The following is a 7315-nucleotide window of genomic DNA, read 5'->3' as shown; positions in this document are numbered from 1 at the left end:
TAGATATATATATATATAGATAGATAGATAGATAGATAGATAGATAGATAGATAGATAATTAAAGATTCATCTTCTTTTTCAAATTTTTTGAGCTATCATGGCTCAAAAATAGGCTCATTAAAAATGAGTCTATTCGCCTGCCCACTAAAAGTCACTAATATGGTTTTCAAGACACCTATTAGAGTCTCTTAACAATCCAAAGTATCGTTTTATAATGAAGGACATTAGAGATTAAATGCGGTACAGCGCATAAGACTCCCGAATGCATCCTATGCTATAGAGTAGTGGATGAATCGGGAAGAACATCTCATTTCACAGAATGTTGGAAATGATCCAGATGCGGAGACAAATTTAGAAACCCCCATCCTTCTACCCCCAGACACGATTCTTCATCTAACACTCGCCGGAAGTGAACACATCTCTTAAACACACTTCAATGAAAATATATTTTAACGGGGGGCAGCTCATTCGTTATGTGTTAAGGATGAAAAAGTTTTGATTCGATTGTTCTGTTTGAGATGGGCAATTATCTGTTTATGATTCTTTTGTCCAGGGAGACGAATCTCTCAGATTCTTTAGTTATTTTTAAATCTGTTGTGGTTGATGCCTCTTACCACTTCTTCTGGAAAAAAAAAGAAGGTTAACAAGAGTTCTCAAATTTTTGTTTCCAAGGAACAATCAGAAAAAATAGTGTCATCACATTTGTAACTGATGAACAATGGTGATGAGCAATTGTAAATGTTTTATTTATTTATTATGCATGAAAAAGGAAAAAGGTGAAGAGCAGCCAAGACCATAACGAGTGGGGGGCAGGGGTAGAAAGAAAATTTCAAAGTTAAATTCTCTTTAAACTGAAGTAACAGTAAATTTAAATAGATTCTAAGAAAAAAAGGTTTTAATTCACAGGCCAACTGAAGTATTTTTTTAAAGCCTTGGGGTAAGCAGCTCTCTGTTTTGTGTATATTACCTTTTCAAGTTTATATATCCTAATTTGCAAAGAAACAAGTGGCTTTTTTTAAGATCCAGGTACGAACTCGTGTGCTGGTAGCTGCTAGTCGACACATACTAACTGGTTTTTTCTCTATCCTTCTTCATAAATTATCCGATATAATTTATAAACATAAAAATTTATTTTATAATATCCCCATAGCAACCAATGATACAAATTCTAATTTACAACCTAGCGTATATCAAATAACAAATAATTAAATCAAATACTTTTAAAAAAATATTTACCTTGCTACCCTCTAAGTTACTCCAGTTAAAAATTACAATTATTTCATTATTTAAAAGCTTTAAAATATGTAGTAATAAAATATATATTTCCACAGTCTCAATTGCCCTATATTCCGCAATTCCTTTCCTTTTTTATTTTACGATCTGTTTCTACATTTATCTATTATTATTCAAAAGTAAACATCATTTATCTATTGTTACTTAATTCTTTTAAAATTAGAGCAACTAAGTAAGTTTATCTCACTAATTTCTCAGTATAGATTCATTTTCAATAGAGAAAACATGTTCTAAAAATATTATTTATGTTTTCTGAAACAAATAAATTTCAGTCCTATCATAAAAGTTACAAAATTAATTATATCTTTCATATTTTTTTGTGTATAGAATAATTCTAGAACTAAAATCAATTTCTATGAGACTCAGAATAGGTTTTTGAAGGATACCTTATGGCTTAAATGATTTTAAATTAATAGTTATTCTAATAATGTATTGGTAATGAATTCTAATATTTTTTTTTAATTTCAGATATTTTGTTGAACCCTGTAAGGTGTGTTTGGTGTAGAAGGAAAGAGATGCAACATTGTTTTTTGTGCCTAAACTAAAAAAAATAAATTATAAAATGTTCTAAATGTTGTTCTTAAAGTTCTAAATGTTTATTTTTTAAAATTGATTCTTGTGTTATTCAAAATGCAAAACACATATAAAGCCCGTAACAAAATAGTTGAGTACACGGAAGGAGTGCTCTTGATAATATAATTTTTAGCTATTTAATTTAAAATTATATATAAATGATACAATAAATTGCCATGAAATAAGTCCTGTAATTTTTAATTATATTGTATTATATCAATAATGAATGTTTTAGATTTTCCACTAATAAAATGAAAGTACGACATTAAATTCATCAAAACCAAGTCTCTTGTATTTAAAAATCAATCTTTTTAAAAGCAAAATGATATTTCATAAAAGTTATATTTTTGATGATAATTACAATTAATTCAATAATAATTAATATGGCAATGAAATGTTAAGGCATTGTTGCATTGGCTAGTCTGGTATTACTTTTTTATGTATATTTTTGACTCGATTTAAAAAAAATATATAAAAGTTGATTTGATAGATCTATTGGATATTATGTTATAAATACCTTTTGAGTAAAATGTGTGTCAAAAATCGTATATTTCATACCTAAAAACCACATGTCTTCTAAACTGTTAGTTCAAAGGATTAATTTTGTTTTTACTGGATTTAGCATAAAAAATTAAATTTGATGCAATGCTTCAATGGCCTCGATAGCAATGTGAGTTGCGTAAATTGGTACAAGCAAAACTTTATTTACCTTGTGCACACGAAACCTTTAATAATTTTTATAACTGACATACTATTTGATACTGACTCAGACAATTTGGTTTTATTCTCATGCGATTTAGCTATTCAATACCCATAGGTAACGATACCTTATTTACCTAGATAGCCATGTTAGATACGTAAATAGGTATAAGTGAAAGTACAGTACTTTTTATTCATACAACCGAAATAACTTCTAAAATATTAGTCATTCGTTTCGACATTAAAAAAAAATCGGAAAAATACAAGTACTTAGTAAGCAAGAGGACAAAACATTAGTTCAGCAGACCAACCTATCAGAACGTCTGCTCATGCATCCCTGAACACAAGAAAGCCGGGATGAGAACTGTAGGTCTTGTCCCTCCATAGACTGACACGCCACTGAGTTTAGTTTTAGTTATTGCAAGCCTCAAACAATAGTTATCTAGCAAAAAAACAAGTAGAATATTACAGAATAAGTTGCTTAACATTTATATGATGTAGTGAATTATTTGTACTATTACTATAGTTCTGCTTAAAATAGTTAGTTACTCGGAAAAACTAAAAAAAAAAAATATCAATTTCTTACTATATATAAAATTCTAATGATGGTGTCGCAGTTTTCCATTGTTGTCGGTGCATTTTTATTGGCCAGAAAATCACGTGGTGTGATCCAGTTTTTCCTCATTCGTCTCCTTATTGTTTTGGTTGTAGTCAGCATAAAATTAATAAAAGTCATGCTTTTCTTTAAATATTTTTGAATCCCTAACTTAAAGTTATTTTCCTGTANCCAGTACTGCTACTATTAACGAGAGTATTAAATTATGGTTGTGAACTCATCAAATTTGTTTGAACAATACAATGCTATAAGAATATTAATGCTTTTTTAAAAAATGATTACTTCGAAAAATTACTTCCGTTCTCCAAAAGATCTATTTGGGTTAAGTAATATTTAAGAGTAATATTTAGACGTGGGAAGTAGAGGAACAAGAGTAAGTAAACAGGATTCCTTTTAGTACATATATGTTGAGTAAATAATTTTAACTTTAATAGAAAAATTGCTTTCTGCCAAGAAAAGACAATTATTGCGAAGCAATAATCGGGGTTGGTGAGCGGCAGCGAACAGGGGGCTTAGCCCCCTAGTAAGTATATAATTAAAGCAAGTACACAGTGGCTTGATTACACTGATCTTTATATGAAAAAAAAATCATAATTTATCCCCGAGCCCTCTCTATGCGATACTGATTCAGAAATCAAAGATGGTACGATTTAGACAACTTTCATTGAACCAAGCTTTTTCGATTTTATGAGCAATAAATCAAATATCTTTTTTTAACCGTTACCATGCTTAAATAATTTTATTTTTACCTAGTTAGAGTGAAACCTCCAGGAAAGACAACTTTTGGGAGACACGGGATTTTTTCCATAGACTTTGCGTTGAACATCTTATATTACAGGCTAACGTCTGCATCAAATGCGGAAAAGGTCAAATAAGGAAAAGAAAAGAAAAAAAAGAAGAAGAAAAATCAAATCAAAAAATTTAACAAAACAAACAAGTAGATTAAAGTGTATTCAAAATATTTGTGTGAGGTTCTTATTTCGAGAATACTTTTTGACGATAACAACCTCAGATGTTGCAGTCAGAGTGCATTGAAGGCGATGCTTATCAATGATTTACTTTTAATGAGTTGAAAGTTAAATTAGGAGAGAAAAGTTATTTCAGAAAAAACAAGCATCTGAAATAAACAAACCTCTTCTCATCTTTTAAACGCTAACTAATGTATGTGATATAAAATGAAATGGAAAATTAAACGAAGAAGCATAATTGTTTCTTTATTTAAAATATCTCCATCATTCATAATTGCTTGATTTATTTTTACACGCAATTATATCAGTTGGAATAATTTTTTTCAGACTCTAAATGTTATTCATTGATCTGTTTTTTCATGAAGCCAACAGAAATGGCATTTCCACACCAAGAAAATGACACTCATTAAAATTAAAATCGCTTGCGAAAAGTCGTGTACCTTCGATAACAGTTGTGAAGTCAATGAATGTAACTTTTAAGAACGACCCACCCCCATCAACAACCATTTTAATGTGGAACGGAAAGTGGTCGCTCCAGAGAGGTTTCACTGTATAGCAAATTTTATTTATAATAGACATTGAAATAAACACTTACGTCTGCACCTTTTCGCTTTCTTGTTGATTTAGAAAATTTAGGTACGCGGCAATCTTCTAATATGTCCAGTTCGATTAAAAAAATAAAAAATAAAACTTTAATACCTTTTTAAATACGTATCAGAATTTCATGCATTAAGATAGTTTGAAAGATTGACCTGATCTTACACTAATTGATTCTTGCCAATATACTTGACTTGAATAATCATAGTTTTACTCCCCAAAGGATTTAGATGTATGGAGGGGATTTCCAATTTCAAAGAATATGCTCCCAAGAGTTTAGTTACGGGAGTGATTGAAAATTATAGTTAATTACAGCGTTGATGTTAATTTTGTCATGAATCTAGAACATAGATTCCCAACTGTTCTTGAACTACCACCCATTTTGCAAAGCAAAATTTTATCAAGATCCCATTTTAAGAAAAAGGAAGAAAAAAAAAAAAGAGAATTTACATAAGAGAAATATGTTTGTTATAATATTTTTGTTGTCTGCTGTAAGCGTAATCATTTTTGATTTTCAATTCTAATAAGTATGTAGTTTTTCGAAAAACGTCAAGAAGAAAAGAGTTAATTTTGTTTTAATTATTTATTAATTTACTCATTTAAACTCAGCAAATTAATTTCGCTTATACAAATGTAACTTTCGTTCCCTTGAATCTCACACAATTTCAGATTTAAATAAAATTTTGTCATTTTTAAGTGAATTTTTTAACCTTACAGATTTTTTAAATATCTTTTATGGTAAAATATTACTTTAGTCGTTTTTAATTTAGTTTAACAACACTTTCTATTAATGCACAATGCGTTATTTGGGACATCAGAATTTCGCAAAGCAGCTTTATTTTAAAAAAATGATTACTAGATAGCAGCACCAGAAAAAGATTTTCCTTTTAAATACGTGAAAATATTGGTTGGAATATTTTAAAACTAAGAAAAAATGAAGATCCTAATATTTTAAGGTTGTGAACACTCAAAGTAACATATTTTTAAAACACTTTTTGACACAGAATATCTAAATGCAAAGTGCAATTTTTTTCTTCTTTAGAGTGAGTAATCGACTAAACTTACTGAGTTCTTTTTCGATTATTTTAAGCTTATAAGTAAAATAAAAATATGATTCAAAGCAGTAGTATGCTAAATAATTGTTGGATAACAAGCATTTCAGAAACTCTAAAACGAATAATACAATTTAGCTCATTTTAAACAAAACATGTAAAAGCTTAGAGCTCTTAAGTTTCGATTACAGATGGCAGCACCATAAATGTATTTAATTTAATGTTTGAGGCAATCCATTTATAATGGTCATCAAAATCAAAAGAACTATTACCATATATTCAAATTGGTTAGTTAAATTTACTTACCTTTTAATCAAATAATATATTAAACAACTTTAGTCACTTGACACCATTTTTTTAAAAAAAAGACTTACGTTTAAGAAAATAGGCATCGATTAATGATTATTTTTCTTAAAATAAATTGTTTATTATTATTATTTTACCAATCAATATTTGAATTAACGTATCAAAACTATTTCAATTATTGTTTTAATTGACGTGTTTCTGAATAAATACACTAAACTTCAAATAAATAATAACGAAAAAGAATAAATTTTACGAATTATTAGAAGTTTCTGAATGCACAGTGCGCAAAAAAAATAATAAAATAAAATAAAATAAAATAAACGGACCACAATAAATAACTTTTGATCTAATGATCAGATCTTCCCGTTCTAGAACTCAATATCAATGGTTCGAGAAGGTGAGCTCAAATATGCTAATTAGATAGTGCAGACGATGTTTTAAACGATATAAGACACTAAAACGCACTTTCTCTCAATAACCATACCTTTTTTAAGCGGATTCGAATTTTTGACCCTCAAAGGGGGAAAATCTTGTCAATACGGACCGAATAGTTTGGTCAAGAGAGCAGTCCAAAGTTTTAACCCCGTAAATGCTCACTTTACTTCTTTGGTATTTTGCCATATCTCGAGTACTTTTTAAGCGAATTGAAAAAATTTCTGCAGATAATTTTAAAATCTGTTTATCTAAAGAAAAATATAACTTTTCTTTGGATAAACGAATTGGAGCATGGAAATGAATTTTGGTGCCACGCAAAATACAACTTTTGGTAAATTTTAATTATTTTTTATTTATTTATTTTTTAAATTAGTCAAAAAAAAAATTTTGAATTCTAAAGCATACACTTTCTTTCATCATTAGAATTTAGTTTTGAATGGGAAATCTAATGAGAATCTAATGGAAAATCTAATCTTCTTGAGAAATCTAATTTTTTCGTCTTCCCCAACGTATTTTATTTGTCGAGCAGCCGTTTTTAGCAGCCAGTCCATTTTATGGCTTACGACTTTTGGGTGTTCTAATCTGTAACATTGCATTGCAATTTTGAAATCGCCTACAATGCAATAAAAAGGGGGTAGGGTGAAGTGTGACTCTTTGTGACAAAGGGGAGAGGGGTTAAAAGTATTAAAACATTTTTGGAATATATTGAATTTTTTAAATATTTTGAAGATATTGAATATTTTAAATATATATTGAAATTTTTGAATGCATCGAA

Source organism: Parasteatoda tepidariorum, chromosome 6 (genome assembly GCF_043381705.1).
Source record: "Parasteatoda tepidariorum isolate YZ-2023 chromosome 6, CAS_Ptep_4.0, whole genome shotgun sequence".
Taxonomy (NCBI): domain Eukaryota; kingdom Metazoa; phylum Arthropoda; class Arachnida; order Araneae; family Theridiidae; genus Parasteatoda; species Parasteatoda tepidariorum.
The sequence above is the reverse complement of the archived record's forward strand: the minus strand, read 5'-3'. Positions refer to the sequence as shown.